Here is a 22,210-nt window from a genome sequence, read left to right as displayed (position 1 = left end):
GTACATGGTAAATATTCTTTCGTCTTCCTCAGTGCTTTTCTACAACATCCAATGGCTGGGAGGTGTTTCATTATACAGATGTGGCATGATCTAATTAACTAATATCTCCTTACTGTCATGTAAGTTTTTATATATTATGCTGCGTGAAATAAGTCAATCAGAGAAAGACAGTTATTGTATGGTTTCACTCATATGTGGAACATAAGGAATAGTGCAGAGGACCATAGGGGAAGGGAGGGAAAACTGAAGGGGGAGAAATCAGAGAGGGAGACAAACCATATGAGACTCTAGATGCTGGGAAACAAACTGAGGGTTGCTGAAAGGGAGGTGGGTGGGGGGATGGGGTAACTCGGTGATGGGCAATAACGAGGGCACGTGATGTGATGAGCACTGGCTGTTATACACAACAAATGAATCATTGAACAGTATACCAAAAGCCAATGACGTACCATATGTTGGCTAATTGAGTTTAAATAAAAAATATATTTTTCATATAATAAACAATGTGACAAGCATACATTCAGCCAGGTCTTTGTACATATTTCTGATGATTTATTTTGGACAAATTCTTAGATGTGGAGCTGATGGAAGTATTAGTTGTCCATTGCTGTAATAATGCTGCAAAACAAACAAAACTGTGTGGTATAAATAGTAAGCATTATTGTTCACCTGACTGGGGTCCTACCAGCTGGCTTTACTGATCTTGGCTGGGCCTGCTGTCATGTCTGGCCATTGATTGGCTGGCTGTTAGCTGATAGAGGGTAGCCAGAGCTGGGCGCCTGGGGGAACTTGGCTCTGTCTCATTCTCCAGCAGGCTGGCTCAAGCATGTTCTCATGTCATTGGCAGAGACATGGCAAGCTCATTCTTACACATGCTTTTCAAGTCTCTGCTTCTATCACATTTACTAACACCACAAAGCAAGTCACATCACTAAGGCCCGGGTCAAGGGGCAGGGCATTCTGCCTCATTCACAGTTAGAGGGTACTGCAGAGTCACATGACAGAGTCAGGGATTTAGGGAAGGGTCAACAATTGGGGCCAACTTTGCCATCTCCCTTACTGGGTCAAAAGGCAATCTTATTTTTAAGGCTCATGATAGAAATTTCCAAAGTGCTTTCCAGAAAGCCTGAAATGACCACAGTAATGGTGTAAGAGACTTCACAGTTTCCCAGTTCTCTTTACTCTTGCTGATTATGGGAGTGATTTACGACTTTTCATCTTGACTATTTTTTTTTTTTTTTAAGATTTTATTTATTTATTTGACAGAGAGAGACAGCGAGAGAGGGAACACAAGCAGGGGGAGTGGGAGAGGGAGATGCAGGCTTCCCACTGAGCGGAGAGACCGATGCGGGGCTCGATCCCAGGACCCCGGGATCATGACCTGAGCCGAAGGCAGACGCTTAACGACTGAGCCACCCAGGTGCCCCTCATCTTGGCTGTTTTGATTGGCATCTCTACCTGTCCCTCTAAGGCCGCACGTTTGCTCTTTGTGTTGGTTGTTTCCTTATAGGGTACCCCCAGAGCTGCCCTTGTCTCTAGTCTACTTATCCTCTTGGTCCTGTTCCTTCTGCCCACTTGACCTTGCACCTGTGCTGACCAGCTATCAGCTATCTGGAATATCTGTGATCCAGAAGAGCCCTTCCCCAGCCATTCTGAGTAAGCAGGAGTTCACTACCCATCTTTTTTTTTTTTTTTAAGATTTTATTTATTTGTGAGAGAGAGAATGAGAGATAGAGAGCATGAGAGGGGGGAGGGTCAGAGGGAGAAGCAGACTCCCCGCTGAGCAGGGAGTCCGATGCGGGACTCGATCCCGGGACTCCAGGATCATGACCTGAGCTGAAGGCAGTCGCTTAACCAGCTGAGCCACCCAGGTGCCCCACTACCCATCTTTTAACTCCACCACCTACACTACACAACAGCAGGGTAATTGTTAGTCCTCGTTATTCCTAGAATCCCAGAATTATTTAGGGCCAGAAAATAGCGAAAAATTTAATCATTTTTTTATACAATATTGTTCCTAGGAGATAGCTATGAATGTGGGTATGTGTGGGTAAAGACACGGCTGTAGATAAAAATTTACCTGAAGAAAAGGCTGGAGGAAATGAGCCACTGTTAATATTTTAGCATATCTTTGTGTAGAGGAATTATGGGTGAATTAAAAACAAAACCTTTAACATTGTGTAGTGAAACTGAGAGTCAGAGAAAAATGACTTGCCTCCTGTCCTTCAGATAAATCATAGCAAAACTGTGAGTTCAGCCCAGTCCTGCAGCGCCTGGTTTCATGTTCCCATGAGACGATACCACTGTAGGACTTCTGGAGCCCAGCTGTCTTTTGTTTGTTTGTTTGTTTCCGAGCAACATTGGTGGTTTGGTTTGGTTTGGTTTGGTTTTGCAAGAGTGCTTTGCTTTTTGTGGGTTCATGAGGAAATTAGGAATATTTTAGAAAATGATTGAGTCATCTAAGCCAGCTATGTGGATGTAGTGGGCATATCCATAAAAAGTCCAGGTGCATAAATTATCATTGCTTCAAAGTTTGACAAATGATTTAGGTAAATAGTGGATTTTTTTTTTTTTTTAATTGCGAGAGAGAGAATGAGAGACAGAGAGCATGAGAGGGAGGAGGGTCAGAGAGAGAGGCAGACTCCCCGCCGAGCAGGGAGCCCGATGCGGGACTCGATCCCTGGACTCCAGGATCATGACCTGAGCCGAAGGCAGTCGCTTAACCAACTGAGCCACCCAGGCGCCCGTAAATAGTGGATTTTATCTGTTAAATCACATTAAGCTGCCGAGCAGATGTGTCCTGAGTTTGGGGCACATAATTTATCATAGGTATCACATGGATTCTTTGTAATTGTATTAATTATTTACTATGTACAAAGGTAAGCTCTTCAGATTTAGGATGGAACTAAATAAGCTTTTTGGACATCTGAATTGATCAGATTGATTAGAGGAGGTCACTAGGACAGAGCGTTCTTTCTCAGAGTGTACCTGTACTGGACTGATTCTGGAAAACTGAGGGTTGGTTAGGAGACAAGGGCAGGGCCTCTGTCCATGGAGATGATGGGTTGGTCTGCTTGGAAATGAGTCTTTGGTTTGATTCCTGCTTGTCCTTTGTCTTATTTACCTTTCATCTGAGTACAGTTTCTAGGATATTCATAAAGGAAAAGAAAACTTTGGTTATTTCTCTGGAGAGTAGAAATGGCTCAAATATTACTATGACAATGAGGAAGTGAGAAACGTACTTTGAAGAACCCTTGACTTGGAGAACACCAAAGAGCTGTTGGTGTCTTGGGGGCATGATGTTCTCAGCCAAAGTCAAATGTTAAATGGAGGCATTGGGGGCCTAGAAATATGTTGCTATTGCTAAATTAGTACCTTTTACCCACCTAGGGCTTTCTCTAAGCCTTGTTGGATCACAGATGATACAGTTGCTCAGAAATGGACACAAGCTAGTGGGGACAGAGACTGGGATGTGAGGCTGCTTCATCAAGCAATAGGAGGAAGAATCTAAGCCCCTAAGAAATAAGCATCAATGGGTTCTCTTTCCTAGTGCTTCCGTGGTGTTTGGTGTCCTTTGTGCCAGTTGGCTTGCAGAGAAAGACTGCCTGGAAGCTGAGTTTTTGCCGGTGCTGGGGGGACTGCCAGCCAGTTAAAAATCAGACAGAGCCTGTCAGCCACTCAGCTGGGGACCAGGTATTCCGGGCGACCCTGCTTGTTTATATGAGGATTCGAGCCTAATCCAATTGTCACTATTAGCCCACAATCCCACATGTACCTGGTCACATGCTGTCTTGGCATGTACACATGCACCTGGGCTCTACCTGCTAGGGTGAGTTACTTAGTTGTCCTAAGGTAGTTGTTGGCTGCTTCTGGATGACAAAGTGCTCAGTTAAAGGCAGTTTAAATAGTCATGTCACTAGAACCAAATAAATAGATTTTGATAAAACTAGTTCAGTTAATATCTCCCTTAGGGTAGAATGCAGTCTTTTCCACTTTATTTCTCTGGCTGAGAAAATCACTAGCCCTATTTCCAACCTGTGTCCACACTCAGATTTAATTGTTGGCAAATCTGTGGCAATTAACCACAGATCCACATGGCTGTGGATTGAGATGCTTGGGGGGGTGGGTTGGGTGGTAGGAGGTTAAGTGAAAAAGGAAGTGCTAGAGCCAAAGGGCAAGGAGATGAGTTGGGGGCACATGACATCAGAAAGAGAAAAGCAGCAGTGTGGCACCTCATCATCCTAGTCAAGGTCAACAGGGTGGTCCCACAAGTGTCAAGGACAGGGTCTGTGTTCCATTATCTCAATTCTTTATAATAGTGCTAATGAGGCAAAAGTAGGAGCATGAAAGCTCCCCTGTTTGGTTTTAGTAAGTCTCACAGCCTTAGTGTGCACCTTTAACCTACAGTTCTGGCTGGAAAATAACTATAATAGGGTGTGAGAAGGAATTGTGAATGGTAGCAGTGCACATTTGCCAGAAAATTCTTCAGAGTCATCCCAGCTTCTTAACCTCTCTGTGATCATTTCCTCTTCTGAAAAATTAGTAATAGAAAAATAGTATCTATCTCAGGCTTCTTGGGAAGATTAAATGAGTTAATACTAAGAAGACATTGAAAACCGTGCCTGGTGTATGGTAAGTGGTCTTTACTAATTTTTGTTGCAGTTACATTTACTAACTGCCGCACTCCTGTTGGACTGGCAGCTGCAGCTCATCTGAGAGTCTTTACTATTTCAGGAGTAATTCCTGGGTTGCTTCTGCTGCATAGAAGGGGCAGGGAAGCCTTTGGTACCACTGGAGCCACTCATCAGCCATGATGAGTGTTGAGTGGTGGGGACACCTTGGCAAGGGCTGAAATGCACCCGCTCCAGCTTGCCTGCTCTGACTGCTGTTGGCAGCCTGAAGTCAGGGGCTGTGAATCTCTGTAAACACCAGACTAGCCTCGACTTACCTTTCTGCCACTGCCGCTCAGCACTCACTCTCAGTTGGCACCATACTAATTTGTACCTGTGGACTCCTTCCTGTCTGAAATGGTCTTTGGTTGGCTCCTGAAGGACATTCTCACTCGATCTCTAGCTTAGCTGTGAGCTCCTTCCAGTGGAAGAACTACCTGTGCGTACTTCCCCTCACTGTCCCTTACCATTGGCGACCACTTTGTTCTGCACACATGGGAACCTATTCCTAATTTGGAGCACGTCAGGATTTATTCACCCTTGGGCTAACCTTAGCACCCAGCACAGAGCCATGGGAGGTGTGACTATGGGAAATGTTTGTGGAAGTGAATCTCAAACAGAGCTCTTCTGCCCATGTCCTTCCTTGAATCCCACCCACCATATACATGGCTTATACTGGCAGGTGTGACCACTGGCAGGTTTGATCACTTGGGGCCAGACCAGGGCTGAGGGTCCCAACAGGCTGCTTCACTCCTCTTGGGTTAGAGTTACCTGATCTGCATAGCATAATGCTTATATCCTCAGTCCTTGAAAAGGGAAAAAGTTCTGTTTATCCTCAGCCTCTTAGCATGACACCTTCCATTACCTACTCCTCTATAAACACAACCGTAGTCGTCACAGTTTATAAAACATCTGTATGCCAGGGGCTCTGTTAAAGTAGGTGCCTTGCGTAAGTTTTTCATTTGATCCCATGGATTAGGAATTGTACCCCATTTTTACAGTTGAAGAAACTGAGGCTTAGAGAGCTACTTGACCAAGATCATAAACTTACTATGTAGCATAAACTCCTGATCTAGTACTGACTTGGTCTAACTGGCCTTGCTCTTAACTTCTCTACAGGTTTATAAAAATACTCTTTTATCTATACTCAGATGTCTTTTAATTATTTTTCCTGCTTGAGCATCTGTTTCCTTCTCTGGAGTCACAGACACTTTTATTGACATTTCTTGCTCTGCCCTCTGATGCTGCAGTGACTTCATTGAGACTCTTGCGAATGTATGGTTGGCTGGGTCCTGCACCCCGCATGATTGCTTACTGGAAGCCTGGTTACTCTAGAGCAGGAGGAACTGAAGAGAAGGAGCACGATTCAGCTTCAAAGGTAAAGGCACCTGTTGTGATTCATACCTGGCTCATACCTGAGCCGGTCCATCCTAGGACCAACCCTGGTACGGCTTCAGAGTTCTCAGCATTAGCATCTTTTCAGTAAGTTTTGTTTGTGTCTTTCCATGGTCTTTCTAATATCTGTCCTCCATTAGGTGTTTATTAATTTGCACAGCACCCTTGGTGGTGGTATGTCCATTATTTATAAAGCTGAAGTGCCGAAAGTCAGTGTCCTCCAGGCAGCGAGAGAGAGTACAGGGCATTTGTGGGAGAGCCCAGGACTGCTCACATCTACAGAGCTTGAGAGAGACACTTCGGGATTTTGGAGATTTGGAGTTTAAGGCGCCAGGGAGGTCTGAAGCTGCCGCCAGTCAGTTTGCACTGTATTTTGAAAATCACACCTGCTGCTGTGTGGGGTGTGCTCTCCTCCCTGTCATAGCCCCTCACCATTACTCTGCAGTCACTACCCTGAGAGACAAGCAGCCACACTGATCCTTTATCTTATCATTAGGCAGCATCACCTTTCAAGTGTTTATTATCAGGAGAGTAACCCATATGCGCGTGACATGGGAGGCTATCTATAAATGTTTGTTGAATAAATAAAATAAATGCAATGCAAAGAAGGTCTCATTTACCCCAGACACTCAGTTCTGTTCCATAGAGGTCTCAGCCATCACCGGTTTTAGGTAGCTCCTTCTAGAACGATTCTGGGTATACACAGACATGGGTGGACCAGCCCATCTTGCCTTCACCTGTGGGATTGGCTGGACATGTTGCTGAGAGCTCACTGCTGACTCTCCTGTCTGCAGCCCTGGGGTTCTGATCAAGGCCGCTTGGATACAGGCAGGCACCCAGGGAAAGCCCTTTTCCTTTTTGTCACCTCTGGGACCCACCCAGCGCCATCAAACAGATTCATCAAATCTTGGGAGGTCAGTTCCCACAGAGGTGCAGAGCTGTAGTGTTCGCAGGAAGATGGCAAATCAGAATACAGAGTTACGACTCACTCCCCTTTAAGTTCACCAGAATTTGAATAGAGTTGGGGGATAGGGGAACGGAAAGCTCTGGATGATTATTTTCTTCTTTTTACATTTCCTAAACTTTTAATAGTCATCCTGTGTTTATAATGAAAACTTTATTTACAATGAAAAAACTCTCAATGCACTTAAAAAAAAAAGTGATTACCAGTTCCCATTGAAGTGGAGTCTTAAGCTCTCAACATATTAAATCTACTAATAAAGTTTTTATTGGTTACAAACATACAAAATCCCTTTATAAGAAACCCCAGGGGGGCAGTTGCCATTGTTTCCCTCTAACAGAATTGGGTCCTAACGAGCACAGTGCTAGAAATCAGTCTGCAGAAACTGGAAATGAAATAGAGTTGGTTCAGGGTGTCTCTGCAGCGAATTAGGGTAGTGCCTTGAAAACTCTCCTGGACTGTGATAAGCATGGTGGGTAACAGGATCTCCCAGAGTGCTTTTAAAGCTGCACATGACTTGCTGTTCTCCTCCTTGACTTTGATTCATGTATTTAGAATCTGCTTCAGAACAGTGGTTCCCACTGTCTGGTTCGTTGGGGCTGGGAGATTACTGCCAATGAACTGTGGACCCTTCCAAACATAGCACATTATCTGCCCCTAAATAATACAGTTACCATTTCTGCAATATCTGCTGTATGCCAGGCACTGTTCCAAGAACTTTCTTGCGTTTACTCGATCAAGTCACTGACCTGGAGAAGCTGATAGCGCTTGAATCCCCTTATGGATGAGGAGACTGAGACACAGCGGAGTGAAGCGGGTTGTCTAGGGTTTCTCTACTATTGGGAAGTGAAGTCATGCTGAAATCCATGCCATGCCGTCCGGCTCCAGAGCCACCGTTCTGATCACCAAACCACACTGCCTGTCAGAGAAGTACGTGATGTTTCATATACGTGGGCTGTCTGCGTGTTGTGTGTAATATTTTTTTTCCAGTTGTTTGTAGATACTGTTGGGATTGATCAAATAAAAATTCATGTAAAAGTGATAGTGAGTTTATATCAGCTTTGTCATCAGGATTTTCTCCATCAGTACATCTGAAATGTGATTTCTCTCCTGTGGTGAACCTTCAAATCTTTAGATGTTCTAAAAAGGCTATGGTCCAAAAGGCTGAAAATCACTGCTGTAGTGGAAGGAGGTAGAAATCGAATGCATGCTGTCGCTGCTTCTTTCCCGACCAGCTGCCCTTCAGCTCTGCTCCCTTGTTCTCAGCCGGGATCAACGGCAGGGACTCTCGTTCTTTGCGATGTGGACAGGTCCCGGTGAAATAATTTGATAAGCCCTGCTTTGGGAGTCATCTGGTAAGATCCAAAAGTAATTTCACAACATAACCTCCTCCTGGAGGCATTCATCGGAGGAAATGTATGTATTTTATATTCTGCGTGAGAGGCCTACTAGCCCTTCCATCAGCAGGACCATGTTCTAGCATCCACTCAGCTATGATCTGTGTTACTTTCATTCTGCTTCTGTGCCTCAGCTTATTCAGCAGGAAAATGCCTTGTCTGTTTAGGAGAGTGGTAGCAGAGTTAAGTGAGATGACAGTTCTTTGTATTTTCTGTAGTATATTCATGTATTTATTTTAAAGAATATTGAATGTCTAATCCATAACAGACACTGCTCTAAGCTCAGGGATTCCAGCAGTGAGCAGAACAGACCAAGCCCCACTCCTCATGGGGTTGACATTCTGTTTGGGGAAGACAGACAAAAAGGAAATAAATATATTATCAGGTAGTGATAAGTGCTATGGAGAAAAATAAGAAAGGAAAAGGAAATAGGGAGCGGGATGATAAATTTGTGTAGCAGTTCAGGAAAGGACTTAATGTTGAAGCTGTATGTGAGCTCATTCATGAGGATGTCAGAATGAGCCAGAAAGCTAGCCAGGGAGGTGGTGTCAGCCAGTGCAAAGGCCCTGAGGAGGGGATGTGTCTGGTGAGTTGGAGCATAGGAAGGGGCCTGTGTGACTGGGGCAGAGGGAGGGAGGGAGGGAGGCTGAGAGCAGAGAAGGTTAGAGCTCTAACGGGGCGGGATAGCAGAGGGTGGGTCTGGGAGTGAGCTGGAGCCACAGATGGATTTCACAGAGCAATATTTGTGCTGCAATTTCTAACATAAAAGGTTGATCATTCTTGCTGCGTGTGGAGAATAGACACTTAGGGGACAAGGAGTGGGGAGAGAGGAAGAAGATGGATTAGGATACTTTTGTCATAATCCAGGTTAGTGATGATGGTGACTAGGATCATGACTGTTGGAAGAGGTGGGGGCAGAGGTCTGATTTTAGGTTTGTTTTGAAAAGAAGCCTGAAAGGATTTGTTGAGAGAGGGGGCAAAGTTGACACCAAACATGTCAAGGTTTTTGGCCTGACCACCTGGAGTGATGTGTTATTTCCTGAAATGGGAAAAAGCTGAGAGAGAAAAAGCAGGTTTGGGAGGAGTGTTGAACGTGGGGCTTCAGCTTTGGACGTGTTGAGTTCCGGTGTCTATGGGATACCTGAGTGGAGACGTGAAAGAGAGGGTTGAGTCTAAGAGGAAGCTCAGAGTTGGAGTTAAGAGTTTGGGAGTCGCTAACATGCTCATGTTGGTCAGAGGCCTGAGGCTGGAGGGCAACACAGAGACGTGAGTGTAGCTAGTGAAAAGATTGAAGGGCTGATCCAGGGGAAGGGTGGGGGGACCTATTGTTGAGAGTAGGGGTTGGCAGACAGCAGCTGGCTTGTTACCTCTTCTGTGTATAAGGTTTTATTGGGATGCAGCCATTTGCACTCCTTTATCTATTGTCTTTGGTTGCTTTGGAGCTACAACAGCAGAGTTGAGTCGTTGTGACAAAGACTCACGGCCTGCCAAACCACCAAAACTTCCTCTCTGGCTTTTTACAAAGTTTGTTGACCTGGATTAGAGATCATGGAGATGAGGGGGTGTCCAGTCAAGGTGACTAAGGAGGAATAGCCAGAGAGGAGGGAGGCACTCCAAGCGTTCTGCTCTATAGGCCAGGCGGGGTGAGAATTTCAGTCAACAGCCCTAGAATGTGGGACACTGGACAGGTTACTTGGGCTCTGACCCTAGTAGCTCAGGATTATGAAGACAAAATGATATAGGTAAAATACAGCTGGGCTGTATGTTCCTATAGCACCCACTTCTACATGCTTAGCTTGCAGTCCTCAGCCTGGGCTCTGTGCTAGACTAGCCTTAGGGTGTTTGATGACAGCCCCTGCCACCCTTGAGTAAGTCCCAGATCTTGCCTAGGGCCCCACGGAAGCAGGAAGAAGGTGAGCTAGGGCCCCCTGCCCTGACCCTGTATACCCTGCCCCCCAAGGGACCTTGAAGGGGTACTCTGATCCTCCAGCATCTGCTTTACCTTCTATTTTCGGTAGTCTTTACTGAAAGCTCTTGAGCAAATGGAAAAATCCATTCTAGGAGATCACCAGTGTCAACATGTTCCTTGTATCAGAGTTTGATAGGCTCCTGTGGGACTGTGCCTTTAACAACACTGGCCGGCACGGCTCACCTGGGGAATTCTGCATCCTGCCCTTTAGGCGGGAGAAGGGTCTTGATATCCTCCCTAGGCCCGGGACATTTTCTCTCAGGAAGAGCCCTGGATGGGCAGCTTGAAGAGGGGGTGAAGTCCACCAGGGCTCCGCTAAAGACCCTGGCTCCCAGGCTTGGAAAGGGAAAGAAACGCCTTGTGTCCATGTACTCTTTTGGCATCCGGCATACCAGACTCTCCCCTGGCTCCTCTGGATGAAGAGTCACAGGAGCCGGAGCCCGTAGGCGTGTTTATCCCTTTGGGAAGGTCCTAAAGGAGAATTTGGCCTTTTCCACTCATTCTTCTATTATTGGTCCCCTTCTTTCTATTACTGCTAATGCCCCTGGTTAGTCTCCACAATAGTGGTTCCCAAAGTGTGATCTGTGGACCAACAGCATCACCTGGAAGTTTGTTAGAGGCACCATCCCCAGCCCATGGAGTCGGCATCTTTTGATGTGTGACCTAGGGCAAGTGAGCTAACCTCTCTAAAATGCCGTTTCCCTCTATGGAATATTGGAATAATGCTAGCACAGGATTGTTGCAAAGATTAAAGGGGATGAGCAATCCACTGAGTTTAACAGGTCTTCCAGGTGATGTGGATCATGCTGAAGTTTGAGAACTACTCCTGTAAAGATTCTTCTAAAAGATCCCCATTTTTGGCCAATGAGAGAAGTTCCTGATGAGAGAATTTTTTTTGGATTTTATCCCTTTATGCATCTCAAATTATTTTAAATCTGAGCTAATCTGCCAGTCATCTTTCCAAAATAAAAGCATAGACTCATTTTCTTAAACATTTTGTAAGGTATCAGTCATAGTTTAGCCTTTCCTTAAAGAGGTGGGTCATAATCCACATATACAATTATTGCTATGTTGGGTATAGGGCTTTTGGCATCCTACTTCTGTATTTTTGTATTCTTTACCGGTTTTTTAGCATTAAAGTTTTTTTTTTTTGGTTGTCAGTTTCTTCATTTCTGGATGTCAGCTGTTATTTCCATAGGTACTCCTTGTATAAGCCTCATCACTTTCTAATATTTTATTTTGAAATTGATTTTGTACAGGAACTGAAATAACCAAGATGGCTAATATGTGCACAAAGCAAGAGTAAGTAAATGAAAACCTGAGAGTAGGTAACTCAAGCTGAATTTTTTTAAGTATAAACTTCTGTACCTGAATTTTACAGGATAAAATTTGGATGCTTGTGTGTGTTTACTTCTGATTGTATTCTCAATAGTTGTTCTTTTGAATAACTGAAAAATTGTTGTGCAGTACTCATCAGTTAATACCTGTGAATGTTTCCCCTCGTCATGTTACACTTTTCTATCTTCTGCCTATCTTACTCCCTTTGTTATTGACACGTTATTTTCCAGACGTCCTCATAACCTATCGCACATTCTCATGTAAAGGACTGCACTTGGGACAAAAAGATAATGGCTAAATGTGAGGTGCCCCCTCTTTCACTCCCCTTTTTCTTGTTATGATATTTCCACTGCTCCCTCACGCAGCCTGGGGGAGAGTATGCACAGGCTTGTGAAAACTCCTGCATTCTAGGTGGAGTTCTGCCTTTAAGTGCCTGGGTGGGATTAAGCAAATCACTTGGCTTCTCCTGGCCTGCAAGTGGAAACACAGCACCATCTTCACTTGAGAGGCATCACCAAGAAGGGGTATTCAAGGCTTTTTGGCTTTGCGTAGGGCTCAAGGTTGCTTCTTCAGTCTCCCTCTGCCCCCTCTCCAGCTGCCTTGGCTCAGAGACTTCGAGACTGGTGTATTTTCTGTCATGCTTCAGAGCCTGCTCAGTCAACACAAACATAACATGAAGCCATAAAGAGAGAGCTGATACTCACCATGGAAAATGTTGGTGGGAAAAGGCAAAGATACTTAAAGACAACTCCTCAGATAACTCTTCTTCCGGCTGTGGAAGGTACAATAGTGTGTGTAATGTGCTGTTTTGGCTGCTCTCACTGCGTAGGAATCCAGTGCATTCTGAACTGTGGGGTAGGCCAAGTATTTAGACAATGTGCCTGCTTGGCACCTGTAGATTCCCGAAAGGATCGGGGTCTCTAGATAGAGGCCTGCTGCCAGGATCCTCAGTTAGGCAGGGGCATATCTCCCACTGGTGAAGGCCATTCTGGACCTTGGTGAGAACAAGATCAAGGAGGCCCCGAGAAGCCCACCACCACTGAGATCCAAAGGGGCATCCACTCTCCTAAGCAGTCTGCTCCCTGCATTTGGGTGTATCTACATGCCTTCTCCCCAGAGAGCATGCTGACTGCTCCTGAAGGACATGTGAGAAGATTTTCATGCACTTCTGCTTTCCTGAAGGAAGCCTCTGGAAGGGCTGATGCTGTAATGTGCATTTCGATCACCTGGGGATCCGTAAATTCTGAGTCAGTAGGTCTGGGTGAGCCCAAGGCTGTGTTTCTCACCAGCTTCCAGGCACTGTTGATGCTCCTGATCTGTGGATCATGTTTGGGTAGCAAGATGGTGGTGGGCACTGGAGGAAGAAGTAGGAGACCTGAATTCCAGCCGTGTATGGCCCTGGGCAAATCAGTGACTCTCTGAGACCCACAGTTTCCTCTATGGCAGCAAACAAGGGAGATGGGCTAGAGTCTGTCCAGTTCTATGATGGGCGTTCCAGGAAGACTTACACCTCTACCTTGTTCTTCCTCAGGGGGGCCTGTTAGCCCTGGAGGTTGTGCCCAGTGGTCCTGCAACATGGGGATTTGCTCGCTTCATTCACTATGTATAGATGACCAGCCTCTGCCCACTGCATTTAAGGGAGATACCAGATTCTATTGTCCATTATTTGAAAGAAAAAGAAAAAAACAGTTCAATGACTACCTGCCCCATCTCCATTCCTTTAATTGTTCACAAGTGGCTTTCTCCTCTCCCCCTATGATATGGTTAGATTCATATTCTGTCCTTTCTGTCTAGGAAGCTGGCTCAGTGGGGCACCCTAAAAGAATGCTCAGGCCTCAGACCTCGAAATCTGTTTCTCTGAAATGAGATGTCCAGCGTGTTCACTACAACAATAGCTGCCAGGCCCATTACAGTTATGTAATAGGTTTCTTTTTTTAACCAGGTTTTGAAAATGTGTGCATTATCCTTTAGGTAGTAAATGAAATAAAAAAGGCTGAAGATAAATCGGCTTTGCAAAGTGGGGCTGAAGCTTTTCTACTAACTGCACCTTTTCTCTCTCTCTCCTTTCTTTCTTTCTTATTTATTTATTTATTTAGGTGGTTGTTGCTTTTTAAGGAACTGATGGCAAGTGATTTCTTTTTAGCCCTTTTTAAAGGCCCAACTCATCTTTCACTATTGGCTATTGAGACCTTGGCCTGACGCAGAAGAGGCCCCCAGACAGTTGTGAGAATGGGGTGGAGGGTGATTCCAAACAACATCGTTAAGTGTCTTTCGACGTGAGGTAGCTTCTGCTTCCCAAGGCTCCTTCCCTGCCTTGCTTCCTCCACATAGAATCACTGTCACAGTGGTTGTGGTAAGGAAAAACATGTCTTCCTGGCTAGATAGGTCACCTGAGAGCTGAAAGGTGGCAGAATATCCGATTGTTGGGAGCACAACACCAGGATCAATTTCCTTTTGACCCTCTTCGACTCTTTCTTCTCTGCCTCCATAAAATTTCATTAGCACTTTAAATATAGCAAGCAGATTGACTTGCAACAGGCCTACTGCTCTACTATAATTGAACTGTTTTTTTCTGACGGATGTGTTTATAATACCCCCCTTCTGGACAGAGTGTATGATAACTGGGGATTCGATAACTGAACAAAATGGCATCCGAACTCAGAATCCCTCTACCCAGGGAGGGACCAATGAAATCACAACAGTTAATCTATAGGAAGACCCACGTGCTCTGCTGCTGGAGAAGCTTTCTTGGCTTGCAAAATGAAAAGGGAAACCACCGTGGGAGGTGGAGGTCTGACGTTGGTGGGAAGCGACCCCCGCCTTTCTTTGTGCACATAGACATTGAATGGAGAGTGTCTTGAATCATCTGATTTCACTCCTCATTATATTTCTCCTCTGTGTACACTGACCACACTTTCCTCCTCGGTGTGTGGAAAGCTATTAACAGTACACACATGTGGCACATCTGTGCAGCCATTATTGCTGCTGGATAGCTGTGTTTGTGTAAAATATTGAGCACCCTGTGAAGATTTATAATGGTTTCCCGCCCTGCCCCCTCGACTCCCCCCACCTTCCCTTTTCTCTATTTAAAGATATATTAACATTCCTGGTTGTATCTGGAGGAAAAGAAACTTTCAAGTGAGACTGCATGAAGAGGAAAATGCCTGTGTCTGAAGGCTCCCCACTAGAGTGAGCTTGGAGGCCTTCTAAGAAGCAGGAGGGTTGACTGAGGCATGGGGGTAGCATACATAGCTTCCCTGGAGGTTGGTGGGGCTCAGTATCTCTCTGGGCTCCGTCCTCACTGTGAGTTTGGTCTCCCTACTACAGGCTTAGACTTACAGGCACATATTTCTCCAGTGCTTATGATACTTTGCTCATGCCTTTCTCAAGATCTGTCCCCCACTTCAGCAACTTGGGTGTGTCTTGGTTCTAAGGGATGCCCTGATTTCCTAAAGTATTCGTTTCTGCTCTTCTGTCGACAGAGGTGCCGGCGGCTGTAGTTTGGTCCTGAGTTCTCTGAGTCAGGGTTTGAGGCAGGATGTGGGAAAATAGTCATCCTCCCCAATACAGAGGTGGCAGGGCCTCAGTTTCCAGGGATTTCACAGACCACTGATTCCACCAGAGAGCTTTGCTTCCTCTGTGCTTGCTGAGCTGGCTCTCCCCACCTCTGCCCAATAGTCTTGTCCCACCCCCATCCCAACTGCGAGGGCCGAGGCGTGTAGAATATTGCATTCCTGTGATGCTAACCTCATGGGCACGATACAGGAGGGCCTGGAGGGGAAAGGCTGCTGGTGCCTGTGACCCCAATGGCCACCTCTCTCCTTCTGCCACCTCCCCTGGACTGCCCTCCCCCCTTCCCCATAGGCCCTGGGCACAGCATGCTCTGAGAGCAGCATGCTCTAAGAGCAGAGAGTGACATGAGGCAATGTCTGTGGCAAAGGGGAGAATGTGTGCTGAGCCTTGGGAGGTGCCGATTGGCTGGCAGTGAGGTAATGCAGTGCAGTCTAAATGTGGAAGCAGCAGTACCAGTATTGAGGGCGTGTCTCCTCAGCAAGCTGAGTCGCCTGCCAGCCATCTGAAGGACAAGGTCTCTGAGGGCTTCTGCTGACCTTGTGTGGCTGGCTGGCTCACAGGGCAGGGTCTGTGTGGTGGAGACCAGATGGCAGGCTCTGTGTTGTCATTAGTGTTCTCTACCCCTAAACCCACTGCTCTTCTGACCTGTACTTTTAAATAGGAATCTCTTAGATGGAGGGTAGAGGAGCTTGAAAATGAGGGTCTGGACTTCCCAGGTAATGATGAATGGCAGTTGAGATTGGGATGGTTTCCATTGGTTTAACCCCTTTAATGATGTGGATCACCTCAGGGTCCTCCTTCCTGTGTAAAATTCCGGGTCCACGAATGGGCCAGAGTCTTTACCCAAACTCCTCATTCCTTTCTACTACTAATTCCTACTACTTAGTGCCGGTGGCATTTTTAGCATGAAGAGCTGAGGATTCGGGGGGACACTGCAGGCTATACTTCTCTTTAATAAGACACCATAGAGAGTGATGCCACCAAAATGCTGATACAGGTTGTTCCCTACTTCACTCTCCCTTATAAGAGTAACTAACATCTGTTCAAGAATGAGATCCACTGAGAGAATCCTAGAACATGGCGGTAAGGCTGAAGCAACCGCCTCCATCATAGAGGCCAAGACGGACTGCATTAGAAGGGTAAAAAAAAGTGGCTACATGTTGACCATATCGCCCCTCCCCCAGAACAGTGCAGCGCCATGCATAGAGGTCCCCCACTGAGCCTCCAGTTCCTCCAGTGGGAAAGAGAACCAGCCTCCTCCAGCATCATGGGTCACTTTGTGGGAGATCCTACCCCAGTCTCGCACTATGGGGGTTGTAGGGAAATCTGCAGGGCCTGACCACTGGTAATCTGACTGTGATGGAGAAAGAGGAGAGAGGATTACAATAACTGGCGCCAAGGGTCTTGGCAGACTGAGTCCGTACCTGCAGCGACCCAAGCGGTAATCCAACCATTGGCTTTGCTAATCTGCAGAACCAAGTGGGGGGCACACTCTGTCCAGGGAACTCAGGGTGCAGAGCCACCTGATTTGGTTCCTTAAACAAGGAGTTTTGCTGGCTGTAGAGCCTGGTTTGCCCATGCCCAAGCAAGGTGCTGAGTCACAGCCCCATCCATTGTAGAGAGTGCGTTCAAGCCCCATCTGAACAGAAAGGCTACCGACAACTCCTGGAAGTTTTGCAGCCCAGTGGTACTCAAGCAGAGAAGCAGGCAGGCAGGGCTGATGGCCCAAACCAGTACTGGGTCTGGAAGCTTCCCTTGATATGCATAGGTAGGGGGATTAATTCATAGCCAAGGCTGAGGGTAGCTCCTGGCTTCTCCGAACCAGAGAGCCTGTTTGGGAAATTGAGAGTAGATTGGAGCAGCCTCTCTCCCTTCTGCCCAGGAAAGGGGGCTGTGAGACGTAGCCTCATCTACTGTGGAGAGTGTCTTCCAGCCCCATTTCACCAGAAAGGCTGGCAACGTCTCCTGGAAGCTATACGGCTCAGTGGCATTCAAGCTGAGAGAAGGGCAGACAGAACCAATAGTTTGCAGGGCAAAGACAGTGGGCCTGGTCAATCAGGGAACTTGGGAGTGCAGGTTGGCTTGAGTTTAAGACAACAAACAGCTTTACCAGTTTCAGAACTGCTTCTCCTGCTGCACCCAGGTAGGGAATCTAATTCATAGCTTTGCTCATTGCTGAATACAGCCTTCAGCCTGTCTACCAAGGTAACTTAACCAGAGCACACAGGAAGCTGCAGAGCCCATTCAGCAGCCCTAGGTACAGTGGCACTTGAACAGAGAGCACAGCCCATGGTGTCCCCCATCTGTAGAGCAAAACCAGTGGCACCATGTGATCGGGGAATTCATTGCACATTCAGGCCTGATTCGGCTCTCCAGATGAGCTGTACAGGCCCTGGGCCTGCTGCCCTGCCAGAGCAGGGAAGCTAATTTATTAGCTATGTCTTCTATGTCCGCTATATAATATAGTAGTCAGTCCTGACTATCTAGTGAGCTTGACCAGAGAATCTAGGCAGCTGTGGAGCCCATCCTACAACCTCACTTGGGTAGGGAACCAAGCCAGCAGTCTTACCTTTTTTTAGCCAGTAACCTCCCCCTCCCACCCCATCCCTGTCCTCAGAGCTTGAACAGTTGCCTTGCCCCAAATTAGAATATAAGAGCAGGCCCCACCTGCCCAAAGGCATTACCAGCAGACACCTGGAAACCCAAACTGAGCTGACTGATGAGGAACTATCTCTACCAAAACGAACCTATAAAGCCTGGAAGAGGAGCTCCAGTAAATTTGTAGATACCAATGTAAGGAATCAAGGATTATGAAAAATCAGGGAAATATGAGGTGATAGTTTCACCATCAAAGGAAACTAATAAGGCTCCAATAACTGACCCTACAGAAATGGAGATCTGTGAACTGTCAGACAAAGAATTCGAAGTAATCTTTTTATGGAAGTTTAGTGAACTATAAGAAAACACAGATCACTAAATTAGGAAGATAATGAGGAAAACAAAACAAGAAAATTGGCAAGGAAATAGGAGCCATCAAAAATAAAACTAGGGGTGCCTGGGTGGCTCAGTCAGTTTGGTGGCCTACTCTTGATTTTGACTCAGGTCATGATCTCAGTGTGCTGGGATTGAGTCCTGCGGCAGCCTCTTTGTTCAGCGGGGTTGAGATTCTCTCTTTCCCTCTGACCGTGCCCTCCCCCCACCCCCCCCGCTCATGCTCTGTCTCTCTCTCTCTCTAAAATAAATGAATAAAAAAAAATAAAAAATAAAAATAAAAATAAAATAAATGAATAAATCTTAAAAAGAAACAGAAATCTTAGAGTTGAAAAATACAATAACTAAGCTGAAGAATTCAGTAGAAAGTTTCAAAAGTAGACTTGACCACACAGAAAGAATCAGCAACCTGGAGGATAGGACATTGAAAATCACCCAGTAAGAGGAGAAAAAGAAAAAAAAAATTAAAAAGAGTGAAGAAAGCCTATGGGATTATGGGACATAATAAAAAGAAACAATATTTCCATTATGGAAATTCCAGAAGGAAAAGAGAAAGGAACAGAAAGTATATTTAAAGTAATAATGGCTGAAAACTTCCTAAACCTGGGGAGAGAAATGGACAATGAGATCCGGTTGAACCCTACTAGGTTGAACCCAAATAGGGCTATACCAAGACACATTATAACCATTAAAAGTAAAGGACAGAAAGAATTTTAAGAGAAGTAAGAGGAAAGAGAGAAGTTACATATAGGGGAAATCCTGTAAGACTACTGGTGGATTTCTTTTTTTTTTTTTTTTTTTTTTTAAAGATTTTATTTATTTATTTGAGACAGAGAGAATGAGATACAGAGAGCATGAGAGGGAGGAGGGTCAGAGGGAGAAGCAGACTCCCTGCCGAGCAGGGAGCCCTACTGGTGGATTTCTTAACGGAAACTTTTCAGGCCAGGAGAGAATGGGATGACCTATTCAAAATATTGAAAGAAAATAACTGCCAACCAAGAATTCTATACCTGCCAAAGCCGTCCTTCAGGAACAGAGGAGGGATACTTACCTGAACAAACAAAAGTCGAAGGAGTTTATTACCATCTAACCTGCCTCATAAATGCTAAAGGGAGATCTTTGAGAAGAAATAAAAGAACACTAATATTATAAAAACACAAAAGGTAGCATAAATCGCACTGGTAATGGGAAGTATATAATCATAGTTAAATTCTGCAATATGGTAATAGTGGGGCATGACTCATAACTCTAGTTTACAGTTTAAAAAGTTGCAAGAATAGTTATAAATGCAATAATTTGTTATTACACAATATAAAAATCATGTAAACTGTAATAGCAATAACCTAAAATGTGAAGAGAAGTACAAATGTAAAGTATATGAATTCTATTGAAATTATGTTGTCAGTTTAAAATAGGGTGTTATAAGTTTAAGATATTTTATGTAAGCCTCATGGCAACCACAAGGGAAACTCTCGTAGTAATTACACAAAGAAACATGGTAAGTCAAAGCATGCTAATACCAAAAGACATCAAAACAAAAAAGACAGCAGGATAAGAAACAATGAGCAATGGATCTACAAAACAACCATTAAACAATTAACAAAATGGCAATATTAAATACTTACCTATCAGTAATTACTTTAAATGTAAACAGATTAAATTCTCCAATTAACAGACATAGAATGGCTGAATGGAAAAAAAAAAGATCCAACACTATGCTGCCTAAAAGAGACTCACTTTAGCCTTAAAGAGTAAAGGAGTGGAAAAAGACATTTCAAGCATGTAAAAAAAAAGCAGGAAAAAAAAAAAGAAGCAGGGGTAGCTATACTTAGACAAAATAAAATTTAAATTAAAAATGGTAAAAAGGGACAAAGAAGATTTTCATATAATGACAAAGGGGTCAACACACCAAGAAGATATAACACTTGTAAATATATATGCACCCAGCATCAGAGCACCTAAAAATAGCAAAAACTAACAGAGCTAAAAGGAGAAATAAACAGTAGTACAATAATTGGGGACTTTAATACCCCACTCTCAATGATGGACAGATCATCTAGACAGATAATCAATAAGGAAATGGCAGATTTGAACAACACTATAGACTGAATGGGCTTGGCAGACATATGCATAACATTCTATCCAGCAACAGCTGAATGCACATTCTCAACACATGGAACATTTTCTAGGCTAGACTGTATGTTAGGTCACAAAACAGGTCCTTATCAAATTCAATAATTTTGAAATCATACCAAGTGTCTTCTCTGACCACAATGACATGAAACTAGAAGTCAATAACACAAGGAAACTGGAAAATTCATGAACACATGGAAATTAAACAACACTCTGCTGAGCAAAGAATGGATCACAGAATAAATTGAAGGGGAAATAAAAATGTTTCTTAGAGCACCTGGGTGGCTCAGTCAGTTAAGTGTCTGTCTTCAGCTCAGGTCATGATCCCAGGGTCCTGGGATCAAGCCCCGCATTGGGCTCCCTTCTCAGTGGGGAGTCTGCTTCTCCCTCTGATCCTCCCCCCACTTGTTCTCTCTCTCTCTCAAGTAAATCTTAAAAAAAAATTGTTTCTTGAGACAAATGAAAATGGAAGCACAGCATACCAAAACTTATGGGATGCAGCAAAAGCAGTTCTAAGATGGAAGTTCATAGTAATAAACACCTACTAGTAAAAAGATGGAATCAGTAATCAAAAATATCCTCATGAAGAAAAGCCTAGGACCAGATGGCTTCACTGGTGAATTTTACTAAACATTTAAAGAAGAATTAACACCAGTCCTTCTCAAATTCTTCTAAAAAGTCAAAGAGGAGAGAACACTCCCAAGCTTATTGTATGAGGCTAGCATTATCCTGATACCAAAACCAGAAAAGGACATTACTAGAAATGAAAACTACATGCTAATATACTTGATGAATATAGATGCAAAAATTCTCAATAAAATAGTAGAAAACCAAATTCAGTAGTACATTGAGGGGATCTTTCTCCACAATCAAGCAAGATTTATCCATGCGATACATGTGTGGTTCAACATATGCAAATCAATCAATGTGATATATCACATTAGTAGAATGAAAGAAAACCATATGATTATTTCAATAGATGCAGAAAAGACATTGAACAAAATACATTCTTTCATGAAAAAAACTCAACAAATTAGGGATGGAAGGAACATATCTCAACATAATAAACACCATATACGACAAGCCCACAGATGATATCCTACTCAATTGTAAAAGAACAAAGTTTTTCACTTATGATCAGAAACAAGACCAAGGGGCCCACTCTCACCACTCCTATTCAACATAGTACTAAAAGTCCTAGCTAGAGGAATTAGACAAGAAAAAGAAATAAAAGATATCTGCATTGCAAAGGAGAAGTAAAATTGTCTATTTGCAGATGACATGGTTTTATGTACAGAAAACCCTAAAGCCTCAATCAAAAAACTTAGATCTAATCAATGAATTCAGTAAATTTGTGGGATATAAAATTAACCAAAATCAGTAGCCCAATTATGTGCACTAACAGTGAAGTTTCTGAAAAAGAAATAAATTGATCCCATTTACAATAGCATCAGAAACAATAAAATACTTAGGAATACATTTAAGGATGTGAAAGATCTCTAAGCTGTAAACTATAAGACATTGATGAAAAAAATTGAAGACACAAATAAATGGAAAGATATCCTACGTTCATGGATTGGAAGAATTAATACTGTTAAAATGTTAATACTACTGAAAGCCATCTTACAGATTCAGTGTAATTCCTATCAGGATTCCAGTGGCATTTTTTATGGAAGTAGAAAAAACACTCCTAACACTTATATGGAACTCCAAATGATCCCAACTAGCAAGAAGAAGTGAAAGAAGAATAAAGCAAGAGGTACAAAACAATATGGTACTGGCA

General features: G+C 44.2%; 1 protein-coding gene across 9 annotated transcripts in view; it reads left to right on the top strand.

Moving 5' to 3' along the window:
- The window catches only part of NRXN3 (neurexin 3), a 1,456,830-nt gene that overhangs the window by 354,850 nt on the left and 1,079,770 nt on the right, over positions 1–22,210 (top strand). The gene's annotated exons all lie outside the window — the stretch shown is intronic.

Source organism: Leptonychotes weddellii, chromosome 9, assembly GCF_054177405.1.
Source record: "Leptonychotes weddellii isolate Sample4059 chromosome 9, ASM5417740v2, whole genome shotgun sequence".
NCBI lineage: Eukaryota > Metazoa > Chordata > Mammalia > Carnivora > Phocidae > Leptonychotes > Leptonychotes weddellii.
Note: the sequence above shows the minus strand (reverse complement) of the source record. Positions and strands in the feature narration are given on the sequence as shown.